The sequence below is a fragment of the Equus caballus genome, chromosome 3 (genome assembly GCF_041296265.1).
Source record: "Equus caballus isolate H_3958 breed thoroughbred chromosome 3, TB-T2T, whole genome shotgun sequence".
Lineage (NCBI taxonomy): Eukaryota > Metazoa > Chordata > Mammalia > Perissodactyla > Equidae > Equus > Equus caballus.
In genome coordinates this window covers 26,759,550-26,783,172 of record NC_091686.1, presented here as the reverse complement: position 1 = coordinate 26,783,172, position 23,623 = coordinate 26,759,550, and the positions used below count along the sequence as shown (strand labels likewise).

Below are 23,623 nucleotides of genomic sequence, written 5' to 3'. Positions count from 1 at the left end.
GTGCTTTAAGATATTTTTGAGCCCTTGAATTAACCAAACCTGAAACTGCTTGACCTCCTCTTCCTCTTCTTTTTCAGGCTTCATTTGATAAGAGATAATATATTTTGTTGTTGTTGTTCAAGCTACTTTTAATGGATTTTTCTGTTACTTATAGACAAAAGCTCCCTTTCTTAAAATGACTCCACCTTCCCACTGATGTTTGAAAATACCCCCCACTTTACTTTCTAAGTGGAAAATGCCCATGTGAGTAATATGAGGAATGGGCACCCTAATTTAACTTGGTTGCATTTGACTGGTTTCTTCTTATCTGAGATTAGTGGAATAGACTGAATAAAGGAGGAGGAATGGCAAGTTGGGAGCAGAGGATACTGTCAGGAGGGCAAGCTTGGGAAGCACTATGGCATAGGACTTGAAAATGGCATCATTAGATCCCTGGGAGGAATCCAAAAAGCAGAAGAGAGGTATAGAAAGTCTGGACAGAGGCACCAAAGATAAACTTCCCCTCCTTTTAACTTCTATCTGTAGAGAGATATCTTGGAATCTCTTGTGAGAGGGGTGGGAGAGGTTCATTCTCAAGGGGAGTGGGCAGCCATGTGGGTGGCAGCTCATAACCCAAGTAGCAAGCAGATTCTTATTACAGGCATAGCAGGAAAGAGTGGAAAATGTTCATTTCCCCCTTTTCCTTAGTATCAGGAGGCTGATACAGTGAAGTAATGCCCTCAGGTAAAAAAAAAACCCAAACAATTGTATTTCCCAGCCTCCCCTGCAGCTAGATGTAGCCATGTGACTGAGTCTGGGCCAATAAGATGTTAGTAGGTATTGAACTGCACCTCTGGGAAACTGCTTACAAGGAGCTGACTCAGCTGTAAGGCTCATCCCTCCTTCTGCCTCCTCCTCCTTCTGCTTTCTGTGGCTTGGAACTCAAATAAATGGACAGAGTTCCAGGAGCCATCTTGGATCAAGAGGTAAACCTTTTGGGATAGAAGCCAAAAGGCTGAGAATGATGGAACAGAAAAATAGGAAGAGTTTTTGATGACTTAATGGAACCATCAAGTCAGCCCTGGACTAGCTGTAGCCATGGACTTTTTTTAAGTGAGAAAATAAACTCTTTGGTGTTTCAGCCAATGCTGTTTTGGGTTTTCTGTTTTATGCAGTTGAACCAAGCCCAAACTGAAACAGTGACATTTTTGCTATCCAAGATGTCAATTGCTGTCATTTGACAATAAAATTGGCTATAACACTGTCTTGAAATGCCTATAAAATGTCTTTAAGATATTTTAACTTTCATTCTTCTGCTGAAAGCCTGTGGACTTCAGATTCAAGTGCTTCTTTTACTTTAACGGGAACTTACAAAGTGTGAGACCAAGGACGTTGAGCCAGGCCCCCACCCATCAACTAGACCTAGCGTGTATCTGTGGCCCCAAGAAACCCCTGGCAAGGGCACATGTTCTTCCTCCTCGAATCCACTTCCAGAGATCAGGAACATAATCACAATCATCCCACAGTAATTCTATCACTCATAAATTTATCTCGATGTTACTCTAAAGTGGTTTTTCACTTATGCTTTTGAAGCATGTTTCCTAATTTCACTATTCCCTGCATATGGTGGCATTTCCTTCAATTTATTATAAATAACCCCCTGGGGCTTGTATAATGGGGTTTTGTACAAAAATTCATCTTTTGCTCTGTTTCCAAGTTAGATAGTATCAACCAACAATATAGGCCCTTAGTTCTTTTCTTTGTAGGCAAAAGGGGCATCATTTTGGTAAAGACTTAGAGTGTGCACAAGCGTCTGATTTTCCTCTCCTTCCAGGCCCATGGGGAGATTATACATTCCCACCTTCTGCAAGGTCATGTGATTGGTTCTGACCAATAGGCTGTTGAGTGGAAGTGACAGGTGGCATTCCAAACCAAAGTATACAGCTGCTGTTGTGACCATCTCCAGTGGTGAACAAGAAGGCCATGTGTGCCAGATGGTGCAGCTATGAGACAATGGAGACAACATCACCCTGGGACCCTGAGTCGCCACGTGTGCAGGGACCCTACTAACTCATATCTGGCATAGAATGTGAGTGAGAAATAAAAAAACTGCACTATGTTGAAATTCCATCCCTTCCCCATCCTCACCCCCATTCTACACATACGCAGCACACACACACACTTTTAATCCAGGAAGGAAAAAATGTTTGCTATTTTGCTTCTACTACCCTCCTATCATTTCACTATTGGTCCTGGCTACAGAAAGAGATTGGCCTAATGTCCTCAGAGGTCAGATGGTGACGACTCCCAGGCCCCTCATCTGGATTTTAACTGAGAGTCCCATCTCAATTTTCCCTGCATTAAGAAAGAAAGGCAGAAAATGAAAGCACTTGGAGCTTATTATCTTCGCCTGTTGCAGAAATGCCTTCACTGAATTACGAGTCAGGGTTATGCCAGTTCATGGGGCTGATATAAGAATGGTCTATTCGAAATGCATTTCTGTGTCTTTTATAAAATCACAGTTGAGCACAGCTTTGCTCACTGGATTATTCAAGGCCTCATGTGTGGACCTGTGAAGCAGGCACCTGCTGAAGTTCAATTCCAGGGAGGACGTTCACCTCTACAGACTGGCTTGTGTTACATAGTTGTCGTTCCCTGAGAAGAGCAAGAAAAGTGGTTTGCTTCCGGCCTTAGCCATAAGGAAACCTGGGATCAAATCCAAGGCCCAACCAAGGAAATAGCTTACTGTAAGTTCCCACACGTCCACTCCTGCTTTCTTCAGACCGCCCCTCATCACTGTCCTAATTTTCAGATGGCTTGATATTTAATGTTTTCCAGCTTGAAGAACACAGAGTCCATCACCTCATATGAAGCTGCGAGCTCCGTCCTTACCCAAGTATCCACATGCAGGAAACAGGCACCAGGGGGTCACTGTCTACAGCCATCCAGCCAATATCATTTATGGAGGGCCTAAGACGCACTCATGGATGGTTTCTCTTAGCTTACATTTCACATCCTGAAATGTTTGGGGCCAAAGGAAATTTGGGAGATTTCTCTAGGAAGCACTACTTTAGAAAAATCCTGAAGATTACACCCAGGTGGATAGCTGGGATCTGCCTGGTTCACACTTTTTCTAGCCTCTGTGAGAGAAGCCCTTTGGTAACAGGCTCCAAGCAAGATGCAAATGCATGAAAATAGTTCCACCAGTCCTCAGCTGATTCTTAAAAACAAAACAAAAAACTTTAACTACTTCTTAGTTTTCATATTACAAAAGCAACACACGTTCATGAAAGGAGAAAAATCAGAAAAGGAGAAGGAAAAAGCAGAAATGGTAATAAGTAACACTTACTAGAACATTTTCTGAATTCCTAGATCTGTGCCTAATCCATTGGCATATAACCCTGGGAGGCGGGTACTATTACAATTGTCACTTTACAGATAAGGACCTGGAAGTGGACCAACACTAAATTGCTTACCCAGTGTCACAGCTCCCAGCCAACTAGCGATGGAGACAGAATTTGAATCCACGGCTGTTTGACAAAGTTCAGTAACTTAACCTTGAACAACTAAAGCACACCCAGCCAGCCAGAAACACTGTAGATAACTCTGTGTGTTTCTTTCAGAGCCTTCTTCTATGTGTGTACTCCTGTGCGTATTTGTAACAAAAGTAGATTCACACAGTACATGCAATTTTGTAAACTGCTTTTCACACTGAAATTGAAGTTCTCAAAATATGTTAAGTTCTCTGAGTATTTTCAAAGGCCTTTCAAAACTCTAAATTAATTATATCTACTCATTCCTCCCCAACTCAGCTGATGATGATCAACTGTGTAATAGTAGGGGACATAATTCTCATAAAGATGTCCCTCGCATAAAATCAGGAAGAGCTCCCAGGAACTCACAGAAGCTCACGGCTCAGGCAGGGACTCAGAACCAGAAGCCCAGAGTCCTAGCCACTACACACAGATGCGCACGTAGGCACATTCCACGGTCAGAGACCCGTAGTGAATGTCAGCATTAATGAACAATTGGCAAATGACATGTCATTTGTATGTCAAAAACAAAGCTAGCTCTTTCCTTCTTTTACCCCAAATCAGTGGTTTTCATGAATACCAAGTATGCCCACGAACAAGGACTAATGGATTTGTAATCAGCAAACATGTTTGACTATCACACATTACACATGCGGGAGAACCAAACCTTTGGTAAGGTTTGGAACCAAGGCTCAGAGTCAAGATTGTGCTTAAAAGAATAGATAACGACCCTTAATAACTGACATATAAAAAGCACCTGGGTTCGTGACTGTTTTTTTCTGTTGTTTCTTGCTGCCCAACATTAATCCTGTCCAGGTTCTGTTTTGCTTTTGTCAACCATATCTAAATATATGAATATGTCACTCTTTCAGACAGACACTGACCACAGATCAGAGGCCAGAGAAATTGTGTTGGTGGAAACAGAAAGAAGGACTGTTGATTCTACTTCTGAGATTGGTGTGTGGCTTGGAGCAAGTTTGTGTGTGTGTGTGTGTGTGTGTGTGTGTGTGTCTGTGTTGTGTGTTGAATGTGAGCCAGAAAGACTATGAACTGGGAAATGCCTGTATTTAAACTGTATTTCTTCTTCTTTTTTTTTTTTTTTTTTTGCTGAAAAAGATTGGTCCTGAGCTAACATCTGTGCCCATCTTTCTCTACTTTATATGTGGGATGCCTGCCACAGAAAGGCTTGAAAAGTGGTGTGTAGGTCCCTGCCTGGGATCTGAACCAGCGAACCCCAGGCCACCAAAGCAGAGTGCACACAAAGTTAACCACTATGCCACTGGGCTAGCCCCTGCTTTTTTTTTTTAATCTTTTTTTTTTTTTTTGCAGGGAAAAATTATCCCCAAGCTAACATCTGTTGCCAATCTTCCTCCATTATTCTCCCAAAGCCCCAGTACATAGTTGTATATAGCTGTAAACCCTTCTGGTTCTTCTATGTGAGCTGCTGCCACAGCACGGCTACTGACAGACAAGTGGAGTGGTCCTGCACCTGGGAATCAAACCCGAGCCACCAACACAGAGCACACCAAACTTTAACCGCTAGGCCATAAAGGCTGGCTCGGAAATGTCTGTATTTAAATCGAAGTGCGGTGTTATAAATTTATATTGGATCTGATCCTATCTTTGAAGAGAGAGTAAATTGCTCAATAGAGGTGCATTAATAGAAAGATAAAGAAAACGAACATATTCCAGCATGGCATGTAAATGCTCTGGGGGTCGCTGTCTGTGTTAGATTATCTATGGCACCTCACCCTGACATTAGCGTTAGTAATTACCAGCTGCCTCCCTTAGTGGGGAAACATGCTCTGGCGAGGCGCAGAAATTTCATTTCCTGGAGAGCCACTGCAAGTACAATTTGTATAGATAGTGCATATGCAAATCTTCCCATACATGGAAGAGAGTTAAAAAATTTTTAAAAATGCATCTGTATGCACCCAAAAATATAACGTCTTTGGACCTGAAGTCCAACTTCTGTCAACAAGAATTAACTAAATATTTTGCACTTATTCTGTGCCCACTTTTTATCAATGCAGAATTGTTCACTGGAAGAGAAATACACTCTAAAAATTCTACTGTAACTTCTCCCCCTAAATAATGCCATATGTTTTCTTTCTGGAACTCCGACAATAGGTTCTGTGATAAGAGTGCCTTCTACATGCCAACCAGAGAGGCAGAGTGCTGGGTATTTTTGTGAGTTATTTCAATTAGTCCTCACAAAAATCTTTTAGGAGTAGAACAAGGCTCACTCAGGCTCAGAAATGAGTCCCCACATCATAGACCTATCGTCATGTTGTCTGTGAATCTAATTAGTGACCTAAATGCTACAGTTCAGGTCGACATATATTTATTGATCACCTACTGCGTATCATACACTGAGAAGCTAGAGGAGAAACAATAAAAGGATTTCAATAAAACAGAGTTAAATGGCTATGAGAGAGGCAGGCGTGAGATACTAGGGGTACAAGTTCCTTAAATATTATGCAACACAAAATGGTAACTCCTGTCTCCAGATGCTTCCATGGTCCCCAAATTGCTTCCTTACCAAGAAACTCCTTTACCATTCACCCTCCAGCCATGAAAGCACATTGCTTTGCTTGCTGTCCAAAGTGACTATTTCAGGTAATGGAGGAAATTGCAACAGAAGAAACATATGAACAAGATAAGTTTCCAAATGCATCTCTTAGGTACTATTCAGGACAAAATGAACAGAAATAAACAATCCTCCAATATCAGGTGACATATTTTATACTTTTCTACCCTGTGTTTTCGGAAGGGAACAGAAAGAAAAATGCTCCTAAATCAGGGTTTCAAAATCAGATGCTGGTATTAGAAATAAGATTAACCTGGTCCCTTAACAATCAAATTTATGACTAGTAAAGGGTTATGAAAAATTCTATCTCGATGTCAAACGTAGGAAATACAAAGTCTTGGGAGGCATATAATGATAAACTGCAGCTTGAGCAATAAGCTCAGGGAAGGGAATGAGCAGTTCAAGAGTTCAGAACACGTGTGTTGGAAAGGTGTTCAGTTAAAGAGGAGGGCGCCTCCAGACAAAGGCACCGAAAGGTCACCCTCATAGTCATTTCATCTTCATTACAATGAGGGAGCCTGTGGCCAAAGTGCAAGCACCAGGCCTCAACCTGCACAGAGCAAGACTCATGGGGAAATCAAAATACGAAACCAAAGTAGATAAAGCAATGCATAGCTATTGGGACCTGGGATTCTGAATACAGACCCAGCCATCCAAAATAAGTGTGATACGAACGGCCCCTACCCCTGGTCCAGCTTCTTTTTTTTTTTTTTTTTTTTTGGTGTGAGTGATAGATTAATTAAAGATTACAATCTATCTTCTTGAGAAGGCCAGAGAATTGGACCTGCAATCAGAAACTTAATTTTCTTTCAGCTAACTGCCAAACTTAAATTTGTTCTCCCAAATAAAATAATTTCCCCCATCTGTGCAGCTCGAAATTCCACATGCCAAGAAGACAGTGTTCAGGATTCTCCCTGTAACACAACCCTCACCTTTCAGCTTGCAGGAATAGGGGGAAAGGTCAATTTCATTTACTGATTATCAGCAGGCTCCTGAAAACTAGGCGAGGGCTGTGGAAACGGGAAAGGGGGCCCTAACTCGCGCCCGCCTCCTACACCTACCTGAGCAGGCCAAAGCTGGTGGCTTTCCATTTGGGAGTGCCATCCACATGGGTGAACGATTCTAACTCTCCCACCCACCTCTCCAAATCCGTACAAAACCAGCTGCCCTAACCCGGCCTCCTCGCCATTCCAAAGGAAACTTTGTCCATCCCTACCTACCCCATAGGAACTACAGCCATGGAGACCCAAATTCTAACTCTGGTCCCCAACAGATGTAACAACAGCAGCGACAGCATAACTAAACACCCTGTCTCTGCCTGTGTATGAATATGGATTTTATCAGGTGGATTTGTTTCCAATTACAAGTGACATGGTTTAGCCACGGCCCCCATGTCAGCATGACCAGTCAGATTGCAAGACGCATGAGAAAAGGTAATCATACAACAACGAGGAGGATGGAAACAACTATAATTTGTTGAGTTGAAAGGCAGTGGGTCTGCCAGTTACGGCTCAGCATCTATAGTCAGTGAGAAAACCAGCTCCACCACTGAGGAGCAGAATGACGTAAGAGAGCTTCCATCTTCTTAGACCGTCATCCACCCACCTGGAAAATGGACATCAGCTATCACTGGGGTGTTCGGGGATTAAGGATTAAGTTGGATGACAGATGGATAAATAGAAAGATGGATGAATGAAAGGAAGAAAGGAAGGAAGGGAGGGTATTAACACTGACATTTAAAAGACTTGGCCTACAGCCAGCACATAGTGAGCGCTCAGTACAAGGGTTCTGTTGTTATCCTGAGAAGTCTGTTCCAACTACAAAGACATGGAAATTAAGAGAGAAAAAATAATCCACATAAGCTAGAGGCAAGTCGCCTTTCCTTCTTCATGATCTGTCATCATTCTCCTCTCCTATTGCCATCATGATATCTACATCAGAGGTCACGCCTTAGCTGGCTAAGCAGGCACAACCCTATGCCCGCCTGGGAGTGCATTGGTCTGCCTGGAATTGCATTGATTTGAAGCTGAGACCTAATGGGGAAGGCTCAGATAGTACCGTTCGTGGCCAGTGTCTGCACTGGGATATGTACTGGCAGTGGGAAATTGCAGAGGGAGAAAAAGAATCAGAGCAGGCCTGAAGCAGAGTCCCAGCATGGCTTAATGGGCAAAGCCGCATTCAAGGATCACCTGGGCAGCCAATTACTCAAATGACAAAAGGTCACAACCCCCAAGACCAGTCAGGAATATGGGCCCACTGGGGGTACCTTCTGTCTCACGGCACCAATCACCTTCATTATCAAAGGTTTCAGTCCTCATGAACTCATTCGGCTGAGAACCTCAGACTCTGAAATCGACTGTCGGTGAAAACATACAGTTGCATGAAGGATATGACATTTACACTAAAAACTTAATTTAGACAGGGGCAGAAGTGAGGAGAATGGTGCCAAATTATACCCAATGACATTTTCAAATGTATGTATATGCCATGGGGGCGAAACGTTGTCTAATACAGTTTTCTGTCATACTGCATGTATTTCAAACTTCAGGATAATCACAGTAATCAGCATTTAATAAATGCCTACTGTATAAGGCGAACAGTGGTAGGCACTTCACAAACGCTAGCTCTAAACTTCCAAACAACTTCATTAGGCCCTCGTGGTTATTGCAGACACCCAGAATACTGAGAGCGAACACTTAGTGAGTGCTTACTTTGCACCAGGAGCTGTGCTCCACACTTTGCTTGTAAGACTACATGCAGGACTTCCCTGCCCACTCTCAATTACTCATCCCCACTTTACACTGAGCAAACTGAGTGCTAGAAAGCCTAAATTCCTTGTTCAAGGTCACAACTCCGGGAAGTGGTAGAGACGGACTCCCTCCGACCCATGTCTGATTCTGTTCTTTCCCTGCCACAGCTACCAAAGGAAACGGTACTCTGGGAATTTCGGAAGGTGCATTGTAACTAAGACCATCTACTTAATGATCACAGAGAAGAAGTCAGTTCAACCTCCCTTATTCATCAAGAGCGAGAAGATACCAGCTGAAGTAGACCTCTTCAAAAATGATTCAAAAGTCTGCGGCATCAGACACAAAGGCAGTCTCATTTCTGAGGACCCACAGACGTCCCCCTTCCCTCTGCTTCAAGGCAGAATGGGGGTGGGGTGTGCATGAACCAGCTGCAGGCTCTCTGCACACTGCAGTCCTCTCCTGACTTCTCTTTGGAGAAATGGAATCCTACAATTAAATCCCAAACATGAAAAGTGAGTAGTTAGAGCTGCAGTAAGGAGATGGAGAGAAGATAAAGCAGAGAGTCATTACACCTATCATCCATCTCCCGGACTCAGAAAGACGGGGCCATGGAGACCTAATCCAGACTTGGTCCCCATCACCGATCACTCAGACTCTGATGGCGGAAGTAGAATTAACAAGTGATGTTTTCTCCCTAAGCAGACCCTGTCCATCTGCAGCCTCTGTTCACAGTGCAAGGAGAAGTTCCACGCAATGCTGTCTCAACACAGGGAAGAGACAACACCGGAAGAGAGAGGGAATAAGACATAAACTGCTTTGCAATTTCTCCTCGTTGACATGAACTCGGGAGTTAGGGGCGTATCCATCTATAGTCACAATATAAAGCAATATTGCAGGGCATTCTCCCAAAATACATGGTTTTGAAAGAGTCACTATTTAGACTAAAGGGAAGAGACAACTGGCCTCCACACTGGGCCATCATCCCTCTATTTCACCTGTGTTTCTGTCTAAAATTCCAGGATGCTTTTCTTGCCATGTGCCTGTGTCCTCTTCCAGCCTTGGGTCCAATCATGCCAAAACTATCATTTAAAAGAAAAAAAAAAACTTTTAATGGTAGAAATTAGATGCTGTGGACATCTAAATCAAAATTGAGTTTCCAGGGACATGACAATGGTCATCTTTCACCATGAGTCTCTTGATGGTTTTCAGTTGGTTGTTTCAAGGAGCCACCAGGATTTACAAAAGCAAGATTTATAATAACAAAGAACAGCCAGTGTATCTTGGGCACACATATTGTGCCAGGTACTATGCAAGCTGCTTTGTTCTGATTGGTTGACTTAATCTTCATAATGTTCCCAGGAAGACAGGGTTTTTCCATTTTTGATATATGAGGAGACTCAGAGAGGGGAAGCCTCCTGCCCAAGGTTGCACAGCTAATACATCTAGGACGACCACATTACAGATAAAGAGTAGCCAGATAGTTCTGAATTTCTTGTTAACTCAGGGATCCAATGATTCTAATATTCATATTCCTAGTATGACTTGAATTACAACCCTGGCTTATATCCATTTTCTAAGAACTCCCTTGGCATTCATCTTTTAATTTTGGCAAATATTTATAGGGTTACTATTTTGTACCTGGCCTTATACTTACTACCTGGGGTCTAACTGTTAACAAGATTGATGCACGTCTACCCTCATTGGGCTCACGGAGAAGACAGACACATAGAGAAACAGGATGATCAAGCGTGCTAAGAGTGATGGGGATCTAGAAACTTCCGAGGGAACATTCAGGAGCAGCACAAAACTTAGTCCTCCAAGACCACGAAAGGCTTTCTGGAAGAATAACATTTAAGCTGAAATCTGGAAGATAAGTTAGAGTTAGGCCTAGGGATGGAAGGACAACTTTCAAGGAGTAGAAAAACCACAGGTCTGCCACTCAGAAGAGCCCATGATTATACCTTGCTATCTCTTACACTAGAAATCTTTCAGAAACTGAAGTTCATCAGGGAGACTCTGTTAGAAAATGTTATTAGCTGTGCTTCTAATTCACTCGAAATCCCAGACACCAAATGTGCATGATGAGGAAAGACCCCTCTGTTCAAAAGGGGAGAAGGGCCAAATGCTGCCTGTGGGGCCAGCTGTGTGTCATTTGTCAACCAGCTCCCAGACACAGGGGCCACCTGGTCCATATCTGCCTCCCCTACAGCTGAGGGACTTGTGCACATCAACCCCAAGAAGCCAACAGGCTGCCAGAGAAAAGGCCCTCCGTACATGAGCCCCTCTCCCTCGCTCGTTTTCCATGTACAGTTGATGAGATAATAACAACTCACTTTGAGTCCAAACCATGTGGTTCAAGTATCCTGCTTCCCGGTGATCTGGTCTGTTCTGCAGATAAATTTTAGAATATAAGAAGGGATGAGTGGATTTCCCATGAGTTAAGTAAACGTTTGATCAATGTTGGAGAGCAGGGAGCTGAAGTCATAAGCCCTGGCAAGGAATGCCAGTGCAGATAATCTCTGTTGCCAAATCTAGGCAGAACCCAGGAGCAACTTGCAACCAAGTCAGCAGAGGGACAATTAACATCCTCTTAAGAAAATGAAGGAGGCTAAGCCAGGGTATGCACTTGTATCGACTGCCCACCCATTTCTTCATGGAGGTGTCCAAACGGAGTGTCCCGATTTCCCGAAGTTTTATTTCAGAGCTCAGTGTGGTCGCAGAATCATGTGGTGAGATTTGAAAAAGCACACAGCTAACTCCCAAGTCCTGAGATTCTGACTCAAGAGGTCTGGAGTGGAATGGGGAAATCGGCATTTCTAAGAAGCACCTCCACATGATTCTGATTCAGGTCCAAGTTTAACAGACACAGCCAGAGTTCAGGGCCATTTTCTTTGAAGGGTGGGGCAATGAGAGTTTTGACTGATATTCTTTGCACGTTTAAGAATTCTCTTGATTAGCATGTATTGATTTGATTGCATTTGCAAGCATATTTTTTTAAGTGTGTAGTGTGTATACTCATAATTTATAGTGCTGTGCTGGGCACTTCACACTTCATAATGCTTTCTTCTCAAACAACATAACCTTAAGAAGCCATTCCCCTCTAGACAGATAATTCACCAAAAAAAATTCCAGCATTCCTTAACTAACCACTAACACAGGTCATGTCTATTGTCATCTACACTAACTCCTGCAAAACATTCTTTCCACTGTTAACATGGGGACTGATTGGCTGATAGATCAATATATTATTTTGGCCCTGCTTCATTTGAGTGAGAAAATCACAGGGTTTTGAAAACATAAAAATGCATAACAGTGAAAGCAGGGGCCTAAAGACCTAGAGGACGTCTTTTGATATCAGCTACTAAACATTCAAGTGTATTCACTGGTAATTTTGTCTAGTGAAACACTTGTATGTGAAAATCTAAACTGAAATCCATCACTTGCTTTTTGCCAGGAGAGTTAACAAGAGCAAATAGGTTGTGGACAACGAGACAAAAAGTTACTATAATTAGCAGGTTTAAACAATTTGCCTAATTATCCAACTTCATACATTGGGGAAAAACTAAAAGCATTGATAGCAAAATACAAATGATAATTTTGGGTGTAAGATAGTAATGTATTAGATTAGATAGTAATATTAATAATCACAATCTTATTATACAACTGTTTTAACCAAACAGGCTGAATAATTTAATCAAGGGAACCATCCTAAAGGAGTTCTGGAAAAGGGTTTCACTCCTTCCTTGTCATCCTAAGGAAAAACAAAAAGGAAATCCCCTGGGGCTGCCCAGTGGTGTAGTGGTTAGGGTTGCACACTCTGCTTCGGTGGCGTGGGGTTCCCTAGTTTGGATCCCGGGTGTGGACCTACACACTGCTCATCAAGCCATGAAGTGGTGGCATCCCACATGCAAAATAGAGGAAGGTTGGTACAGATGTTGGCTCAGTGACAATCTTCCTCACACAAAAAGAGGAAGATTGGCAACAGATGTTAGCTCAAGGCCAATCTTCCTCACAAAAAAAAAAAGGAAATCCTCATGAAATTATCCATCAGAGGATGGAAGTGCTGTTCTTGCTTTTGCTCTCCCTCAAGGCAAACTCCCAGGACTGTCGAATATCAAAGTTTACCTTTAGGCTGGGAAGCTAAATTGACACCTTTGTTTTAGTTTGTCTAATTTCTGGCTGTGAGCCTCATGAGAACCTAGGAAGTTTCTACCAAACATTGCCAAAACTCATCAAAGAACCACACCCAAGTGAAATGTAAGCAGCGTTAATGAAATGAAGACAATGAACTGAGAAGGAATTAAGACCATGCACTGGTTTGAAACTCTAGTCTGGAAATTTGGATTGTAAGGTCATTTCTCTGTAAGGTCTTCTCACCTGTCAAATAAGCAACCTACCTTATATGATGTGGAGATTACATAAGATAATCTGCTGTAAAATGTTTAGCACAGCTACTAGTATATTATAAGTAGTCTATAAATACTAAAAATCATTGGGGCCAGCCCAGTGACATAATGGTTAAGTTTGCGCACTCCATTTCGGCCGCCCTGGGTTTGCAGTTTCAGATCCCAAGCTCGGACCTACACACTGCTCATCAAGCCATGCTGTGGCAGTGTCCCACATACAACATAGAGGAACATTGGCACAGATCTTAGCTCGGGGCCAATCTTCCTCAAGCAAAAAGAGGAAGACTGGCAACACATGTAAGCTCAGGGCTGATCTTCCGCCCCTGACCTCCCCTCCAAAAAATTATTATTATTACTATCTCTGTCAGCAGCTGGAGGCAGAGCTCACTGGACTGAATTTCATAGGGTGAAAAATGTCAGATATCAACCCAGAAATATCCACAAAACTCTTAGAGAGTTAGATTTCTAAAACTATGATTAGCACCACGTGTTGGCTTTGCTTCAATACATGCCTTGGGGTCACAGACAGAACTATATTTAAGTATAACTGGTGCCCTTTATTATCCTAGGTATTTTATAGTATGCATTTAAAGAAATTCTGAGAAGGGGCCCACAAGACTTCATCAGACCGCCCAGAGGGGTCCCTGGGACAAAAAGACAAAACAAGCAAACGAAATAAAACATATCTAAGAACCCAGGTAAATAAAGCAATAGGAGAGCTCACCTCTATGAAGCTATGTTAGGATGCGTTTGATGAGGGGCCACTTAACATCACTGATTTTTATTGGAATTTACATGGTGGAAAGTCCTTTTCTGGGTAACCAGTTCTTCATCTGTGATGGGAGGAAGCTGGGAGTCTAAGATCTCCTGGTTCCCAGGTTGTCTGAGCCCTGCTCCCTAATGCCAAACATCAAGAACCAGCCACTGAAAACCAAATAGCCCTTTTCATTCTCCTCAAACCCCTCACTAAAGTTGATTTTCACAAGCCAAATTTAAAAATCAATTAATAAATTACAACTGCCAAAGAATGTTAAAAAGCCGAAAGGCACCTAAGAAGTGCTTGGAAGAAACAACTAAGCATTAAGCCTGAGATAAATGGGTTTGCCATGTGTTTACAGTAATGTTGACTTAGCATCCCAAAGCAAAAATTCTCTTACCTCCACTTACCAATACTTTGTATGATAATAGCAGCATTAATTTTAAAATGATCATGAATCAATCATGAAATCTGATTCTTGTTTTTACTGGCAACAAAACCCTCTAATTAGCACCTTGAATAAGAGTGCTTTCTAGATGGGCATTGGTGAGGGCAATCTTCTGCTGTTAATTCTTTGTTAATTACCCACAGTAAAGGAGGTTGAAACAGTCCCAGGCTGTGTTAAAATCCCCACCCCTCCCAGTGACATAATCACTTTGAAGCTTTGCAGGATGGGACAAGGCAGAGTTTCTCAACCTTGGCACTACTGACATTTTGTGGCGGGGGCTGTCCTGCCCATTGTAGGATGTTTAACAGCATCCCTGGCCCCGACCCACTAAGTGCCAGTAGCAGCTTCCATTCCTCACCCCCTTGACCCAGATGTGACAACCACAAATGTCTGTAGACATCGCCAAATGTTGCCTGACGGGCAAAATCACCCCTGATTGAGAACCACTGGAGTAAAGAATACCCTCCACACTGGGTTATTATAATAAAGATTAAATGTAATAACATATATTTTAAAAAGGCCTAACATGCTGTCAGGTGCACAGTGGGACTGAAATATACATGGTTAAATATAGCTAAAACTGATCAACCTAAGGGACACAAACCGAATGGAAAAGACACTTCTGCCACCAACTTAGAAGAGTGAGTTAAGTCGATGCTGTCCTCAGGTCCTGCCGAATCTTTCATCCCTAACAGAGCGTTTTTCAAAAATCAACTTTGTTGAAGTGTAATTTACATATAATAAGCCACATCTGTTTAAAGCGTATACTCTCCATGTGCTTTGACAAATGTTTACACCTGTGTCACACATCAACCTCACCAAGAGCAGGAGGGTTCACGTTTTGATTTGCTTCAAACTCACTTTGAAATAAGAATAGGCCATGTGCTATATTCCATATCAAAACCTTTTCCATTAAATTCACAAGCTTGTGATCTGGCCTCTTGGAAGCCATTAGTTGGAAGTGTTCCAGATCAGCACTCCCTGGGATGAGCTTTTCTAGGATCTATGGTGGGCTTCATGGCTGTGACACCTGCATAGTCACACGGGGCCGCACACTTAGGGCTTAATGCTCTGCAGTCACCATCTTGCAATTCCTAATAATTTTATGTCTGAATCTGTGCTTTGTAAGTGAAGACCGATGGAACAATGGAGCATGTACTGGGGGCTGGAGTCTCAGTTCACGTGTGTGTCTGCCCCGCCTCCCTAGGATGGGTTCTCAGCCATCTGCTCTCTGCCCACTGGCACCCTGGGCCAAGCCAGCCCTTTCCTCCTAACCCCACCTCTAGACCATTGATCCTTACATCAGGAAGGTTGGACCACTGACATTTACATCAGGAACCTCAACCCAGGTTTCCATGGCAGCAGATATCTGCATCTTCCTGCTGCCCTCCACATCTGGTCCGGGGGGGGGGGGGCGCCTGGGGATGGACATAATGAAAGGTTGCAGCCTTGCCCCACCCTGGGCTGGCAGGACCATAGTGTGTTGGGATGGTGACTGGGAAAGGGGCCTCTTGCTCACCCTGATCCAGGTCCCAAGAGTGTCCCAAGGTGAAGGTTGCAATCCTTGGGGGATGCCTGTCCATCCGAGGTTGGGGTGGTGGGCCCATAGAGAGAGGACAATAACTTCCCAGATCCTGGCTGGAACCCCATATTTTCATTTTGCACTGGGTCTGGCATATTATACAGTCTTGCTGAGACCTTTCCTATTTCAGCGTCTACCTTTAGAGAATCACTTGCATTAGACCTCTCGCCTGATGTTCTGGTTCACGGCAGTCAGGGGAAGGATGGCTCAGTGCCACCATGCTTCCAGACATAAGTAAGGATCCAGAACCACTAGCATCTTCAAGGTCTTCAGATCAGCAAGCGGTCTGAAGCAACTAGCAGTAGCCCAAATGAGGCCTGCACTGACCCTGCTTCTCTCTCCCTCTGCTCCCTCCTTCCACTATGGGTGCAGTCGGGACCTTCTTCAGGGTGCTCTGATCTCCGCTCCTCTGTTCCAGTGTTGCCCTGGAAGAATATGTTAATGACGAGCACTGTGCATGCATGCACCAAAATACCGTTGCAGAAGCTCTTTCATCAAAATTACAAAAGCCAGAGCCGCTCACTGCATGTCAGAGGCAGCTCTGATGATCCATGTGCTCTAGGACCATAAAATATAATGTTCCAATCAAATGATAAATCATGCTTATATGGTTTTTATATCTCCATTTAGAAGGAAAAGAATTATACTTTTTGCCTCAGGCCTTTTTCTTAAAGCAGTGCTCAACTTCCTGAAACTTCTGGTGAGTCTCAAGTCAGGGCATCCTGTGTCAGAGTCAACAGAATGGGGACAAATGAGGAAAGAAGAAAGAGAAGCATCTGTAGCTGGTGACAGGTGCCAGGCAGTTAAGTGCTCACTCTAGCACACCACTGCCCTTCCTCTCTCTTGGGTCCTAGGAGTGGAGAAGACTGTTTAAAAAGAGAGAAAATACTGTTGGCATTTTCTTTGTCACTGTCCCCTACAAAATGCAGTGGAAGCTGCGAGGCATCTTGCTACTCAATCCTGACTGAAAAGTAAGAACCACTACAAGTATTTCTTGCAAACAAATATTTTCTACTATATTCGGCCTTATAAGAAAACATATGTATTGTCAAAAGAAATTAATTCATGTATTTTAACCTCCATTGATAGATAAATATTTTTTATTACGTTGCCAATAATTAATTAGTTAAAAGACAAATGCGAAATCTCTAATCAATTACACTTTACTAAATAAGTTGGATTTTAATGGTGGGAGATTAAGAAAGAAGTATCTGATGAAAAACGATTTTAAACAACAAGAAAGGAGCCACATACATGGTTGCATTATCCATAATGGCTGTGTCTGGTTCCCATGTCAGGTATATCATGACAATTTTTCTTAAAAACCAACAATAACAGTACCTTAGCAATAAAAATGGTAGCTTTATAAAGAGAAGGAAGCACAAAGGAGGGAATCAGCCCAATTGCACTAGAGATTTACAAAGTGAAGTTTGCAGGCTAAAACACAATTCATGTTATTTGATGTCGACTTGATAAACGCACAAATTGGAATTGCCACAATTTAATGAAAGTTCCTGTGTGATACACAAGAAACAGAAACCTAAGTGAATTGTGCTTGAGTATGGTAGCAAATGTTAATAAAACATGCAAGGCAAAAAAAAAAAAACCTACTGGTGTTTCTTAAAACGGTGCTGTGTTCTAACCTGCAATTTCTTCCCCTAAAACTCCCACTCCTGGCTGTATTCTGGGCCTCCCAGGAGAGCCCGGCCTCTGCAGGGAGAGTGCATGCAGCTGTTTCCTGATGCCCCGAGGGTCCTGTTCTCATAAATCAGACGCCCTGTGCTGGACATCATGCATGAAGGAAAACGTAGCATCTTTCTACAAGGAAGCGTGACTGTGATGTGCTGAAATCATTTCCACTTACAGTCCCCACCATATTACGAAAAACAAAAAGCCTTTTCACCCATGAGGAAGAAAAATAAATATGGAAGAATAACTCTTTTTTTTTTTCCCATTGGACTGTCCAGGGGGAATTAAAATACCACCACCCGGATACAGAACACAAGCATTTAAAATGCACAAGGACTGACTCGAGTTGCTACCAAGCCCGTGACCTTCAGCTCCCCAAACATTTATGATTCGATAATTACCGGATGGTATGATTACTGATGGCTCTGCTATTTCCTCTCTTGTAAAACCATTTGAATATGGTAGGGTGAGTGGAATTCTCAGCATTTGCTGGGAATTGCAGTGTATCCGTCTACAGCTGTCCACTAACAACCTGGAATTTATACATATTGGTACACATTAAACACTATGAAAAATTAACATTGTAGGTCCTTTCGTTTAGATGTGCGGATTTAAATGAAGGTAGTCATTGTTACTACTACTATTACTATCATCAATAAATAGAGGTTGGTAAGCCACTGCTCAAGAAAGGATTTAATGCTTCATTTCTGCTCAGACCAGCATTAGATTTTTAACTTGACCAGAGATTCGATTCTGACACCTGATTTTATTACCCTGTGCTCTTCACTTGTAACTTTGCCTGTACTTTTTACCAAAGCTAGCACTAGCATCTCATCTGCTCAATTACTTATTAGTGTTGCGATAGAATACCATTTCCTCTTGCGGCTGATAAAATATTAATCAAAAACAGGAACTGAGCGATTTCCCAGTGTAGATGTCTTCTAATGGTAATACAGGGAGTCAGAGAGAGATCTGGAGGTCATATAATAGCTTCTGAAGAAGGCAGAGAGGAGTGACATCGGAGACAGAGGAGAGATCGCAGGCAGAGCCCAGGAGTTGGGTAAGTTATTACCATTCGACATAGAAGAAAACTGCCAGAAACGTGAATGGAGGTGACTTGTGGGAAAAACCTGGGTCTAAGAAACACTCAGAGAATAAGGTTTTTGCTTTTCTTTAATATAGAGCAAGCCTTCAATTAACCAGAATGGTGTCTTGATTTAATTAGAATTTTTTTTCATTCTAAGCCTCATTTTTCAACTACTTCCAGGCTTCATGAATCAAATTCCTGCCTTAGCAAAGAGAGTATGACAAAGATGAGGGAATCTCAAATCAACTTCTGAATTTTAAATAAATGTCTTCCATCTCTTCCCTTCTCCTCCAGTCTTGTGTACGTGGAGGGAACACGGGCTTCAGGTGTAGGTGGCCGTGGGCTTGCAGCCAGCGCTCCCACTCACGACAAGGTGACTCCCTGACAAATTACTTAATCCCTCTGAACCTCAGTTTCCCGAAAATTTGCAAGATTTGTCATGAGTCTCAAACATTCACTTTCCCCAGCTCCAGTATCAAAACTATATACACACCCATTGAATGTAGACAAATGTCCACCACATCCTACAAGCTGAACAACACACATACACAGACACATCCCCCTCCACGGCACCACCACTTTTCATAGGTCTATGGTTTAGGGTAAATTCATATTCTTGTGGGCTTATTATACTAAGAAAAAGTTGTTTTTTATTTCTTAAAACATTGACTAAATACTACCTGATACTTTGAGAAGTACTCCTTCCAATACTAGTAAAATAAAAGGATACTTGTGAAGGTAAGAATCTTGATAATACCGACAAACTAAGTTGGAAACCAATATGATGAATCCCATTCCTTCGGTTAATGCTTATTTAGAATTTACTTTACATAGATTATCATATTTAATTCATTAACCTGCACAACGGCCCTGTGCTGTAAGTAGACTGCCCACTCCTCAAAGGACGAGGCCTAAACAGAAGATGATTCACCCAATTTTACTCAGCTGGTAGATAATGGTATTAGAAATGAACTTGGGCCATGCCTTTTAACTCTCTCTGCCTCTCCCACATTCTCCTGATTCTGGTACTCTCCTGGAATATCCCCATCACCACCCACTTGCTCCTATTAAAAAGTAACATCTAAAAGCAGAGAAGATGCACAAAATATCTCTTGAGGACTCTCCAAGATCCCATGGGATTAAGAATTAAGTTATATAAGTAAGCTGTCAAAACTTTAAATCTAGAAAGTCATTTTATCACTATGCAGTTGAACAGAATCAACTCAATTCTCCTCCAAGACTTAGGCAGTGTGTTTCTAGAAGGGTCTGGAGGCACTCTCCTTTACCCTGTCAGTTCAGTTCTTCATCCAGCTCTACTCATCGGATGACCCCCCAACACCATTATTTATTTTGAACTCTTTTGGTTCATTTTGCTTTTTAACACTGTGGCAAAACACAAACTCATTGCTCACCTATCAGATACCACCAGGACATACCCTTAGCTTAGAAATGCTGGGCCCTCAGAGGCCTCGGATAAATAGGCAGTTCGTATCAGCTGTTCCATTACCTACCCCTGTGATTTGGGAGGGTGAAATGTTCACTCAGATACGGGGGTAGCCAAAGAATGGGTTCACAATGCTTTCCTCCACCCCACGTCCTTCATAACAAACACTACCAACCAACCAAGGACCCCCGATGCCCCCACACCCCAGCCTGGACTCAGCCTCAGCATGCTTTTCCAATGGACAATCTAGACAGCCACTGCCCATTTGTGTTCAGCATCCAAGATGACACTTATCAGAGATTTTCGTTCTACAAAAATACTAGCAAAGGTAAGCTAGCTACCTTCTAATACTTGTATGAAAACATGTGTGCATAACTGGTAGAGATTCCACCTGCTTCTTCATCGTCAAATATTGGAATCAATAGTCTTCCAGACATGAATCTCAAACATTCACTTTCCCCAGCTCCAGTATCAAAACTATATACACACCCATTGAATGTATAATTATAATCAATTAATACTGTGATATGCTGGTGAAATTACTCTTTTTAATGTGTGTACTCTTAATTACCACCCACTTTTACATCTAAAAAATTCACTCTAAGTTGAGTGTTTCTATCAAGATTTTGGCTCCCTTCAGCACAATCCATTAGATTGATAAAAATCCATTTTAAAAATGTAGAGTCTGGCCCAGCAATCCCACACCTGGGAATCCATCCCATAGAAATAAAAGCATCAGTCTGGACATATGAACAAAGATGCTTATTGTATCACTATTTGAGGCCGGGCGGGAGTGTGGGGAGAAACTTTGGAAACAAAATGAACGCCCTTTAGTATGTTCAATATGGGGAATGAGTACATAAATCCTGGCATGTCCACATCAGGGAATATTATGCTACAGTTGGATGAGAAAAGAAGGATATAGAACGGCATATGTAGAATGAGTCTATGTTTTCTCGAGCAAAACTACCCCCCAAAAAATCTCAAAAACCCTAACTATATATTTGTATCTGTGTATATGTATCCATACTTAGAAGATACATATTTAAATTTAAAATAGAAGCATAGAAAAACTTTAGAAGGAAACAGATTATTAACCAGTTTTACCTTATATGGAGGGGGTTGATGGGGATGGGGGATAAAGTGAGTGAATGAGGGTGGAACTAAGCCAAAATGGGATAAAAATGGCTGTCCTAAAGATGAATATTCTCAGAACAATGCACTTACTAATAATAAGAAGAAAGAACAATAGCAAAAAGTCATGTAGCCCTCACTACGCTCTCAGCTTTACCTAAGCATTTTTACACATAAAACTCTTTTCACCCTTACAGCTCGGTGAGGTCGGCATTCTATAGATGAGATAACCGAGGCACAAAGGTCACCCAGATAATAAGCAGAGCCAATCAGCTGTGCTTCAGACTACATCGTATCTATAATCTATCTAATTTATAAGATTAAACTAGAAAAAAAGCCAAACAGAAATTAGACATCCACTTTGGTAAGTGACAAGAAATCCAGCACAGAAAACAGTGACGGATTTTTCGTCGGACACCCCATCTGGCACAGGCCACTTTTCCCACACTGTGGCAGAGCACAGCTAGGAACCACCATGCCTGTGAGTTCCAACCATCACATGCACACGCTCCTGGGCAGTGATTGACATGTCATTTTACGCATAGTGAAATCACGGGCAATGCGCTCCTCCACCGCTCTGTAAGGGGAATTCCTGCCTTGAAGCCAACCTCCTCGCGGGAAGCAGCCACTGTTCTGGCAAGATGGAGACCTCTCTGAAGGTGGGGGCACACTTGTCTTTTCACCAAAATCCCTCTCCCTGACCAGTCAGGATTTGTATCGGCTCCTCCAGGATGTGACCTCTGTGAGAATGGGGACTTGCCAGGTGTGGCCGGCTACTGTTTCCCCAGGGCCTAGCACCGTGCCTGGGACACAGTCAGTGCTCACGAAATTTCTCTTCAATGGTGAAATCTAGGTGCTCAGTAAATATGTGTTGCTAATGTTAAAATGATAAGTTCCCACTGTGTAAAAATGGAAAAATTACTCCTAAAGGAATTGTGTGTTTTATACAAAGATAACATTTCTGATAATAATAAAAACAGCAATGTCAACTGCCACGTATTAAGCTTCTATTTAACAGACATTTGCTGGATTCTTTATATATATATATATCACATATGAACCTTACCAGAATACTTGGAAATACATATTATTATTTGTTCCCACATAACGTGAGGAAATTAAGGCTCAGAGTGTTTAATTCCCTGACTCAAGGGCATACAGCTAATAAGGAAAGTGCCAGAATTCAAACCATCCTTTCTCTTTTCACTCCATCTCTGAGATCTGCACACCTATGCTCACTCTTTAATAAAGACTAAAGAATAAGGTATCGTAGGTCGCTTCATTTAAAGTTAGACATTCAGAATAAGGAAAAAAAGGCTGTACAACATTGTTCTTAATGCAGATTAAAGCAAACCCAAAAACCAAGTTAAGTAGATTCATAACATGACTTGCGTGTGTTTTTTAACACCTCTCTTGATATGTACTCAATGCACAGCCTTCTCCAGCCACACCGCCTCACACTTCAAACAGACAAGAATCACACAGAGCGCTGAGGACGCTTGACAGATGTGTTAATGCAGGGGGATATTTCAGTTTCCGCCCTCTTCGGACCACAGCATGACAGTTACAGAATTCAAATCCATTTGTATCCCCCGTTGAATCCCACATAATTCAGCAGACATTCATTACGATGCCATAATGATATCACACAGCCATAAATACATATGCTAAGAGTCGAACAAGACATTCATATTTAAACATAGCTGGAAATAATTTCAATCCTGACGATTCTCGATTGCTCATTCTATTGCTTTTCTCTCGATGCTTAAAATGTTAAAATACACGTGGAAACCAAGAATATAAGAATAAAGATGTATGTGTGTGTGTATATATGTGTGTATGTGCGTGCATGTCATAGCTTCCAGTTCAGCAAAAAAGGAATTCGAGTATCAAGTTACATCTGATAAATATTTTGTTTGAGGAAAAGGTAATTTAATAATAGATGAGAAGCTCCTTGATATGTCAATTTCAGAAGAATCATTCACGCTGCTATAAATGTAGTCCAAGATTTTAATATTCTGAGATATCTGCTTCATATTTGAAGGATGGCTGCTCTGATTTCATAAATAAGAAACGCATGTAAGACTTTTTCGTAAAACTTTTAAAAAAATATATAAGGCAAACAAATAGTGCAGTTAAAATTAAAGGCACTTTAAATCCATCATTTCTAAAGAGGAGGAAAAACAATTTCTCAGGAATCAGACCCATGCCTCCAGAACGGAGG

The 23,623-nt window shown here is 42.1% G+C and overlaps 1 protein-coding gene across 10 annotated transcripts in view; it reads right to left on the bottom strand.

Annotated features, from left to right (window-relative positions):
• The window catches only part of WWOX (WW domain containing oxidoreductase), a 934,161-nt gene that overhangs the window by 563,964 nt on the left and 346,574 nt on the right, over positions 1 to 23,623 (bottom strand). The gene's annotated exons all lie outside the window — the stretch shown is intronic.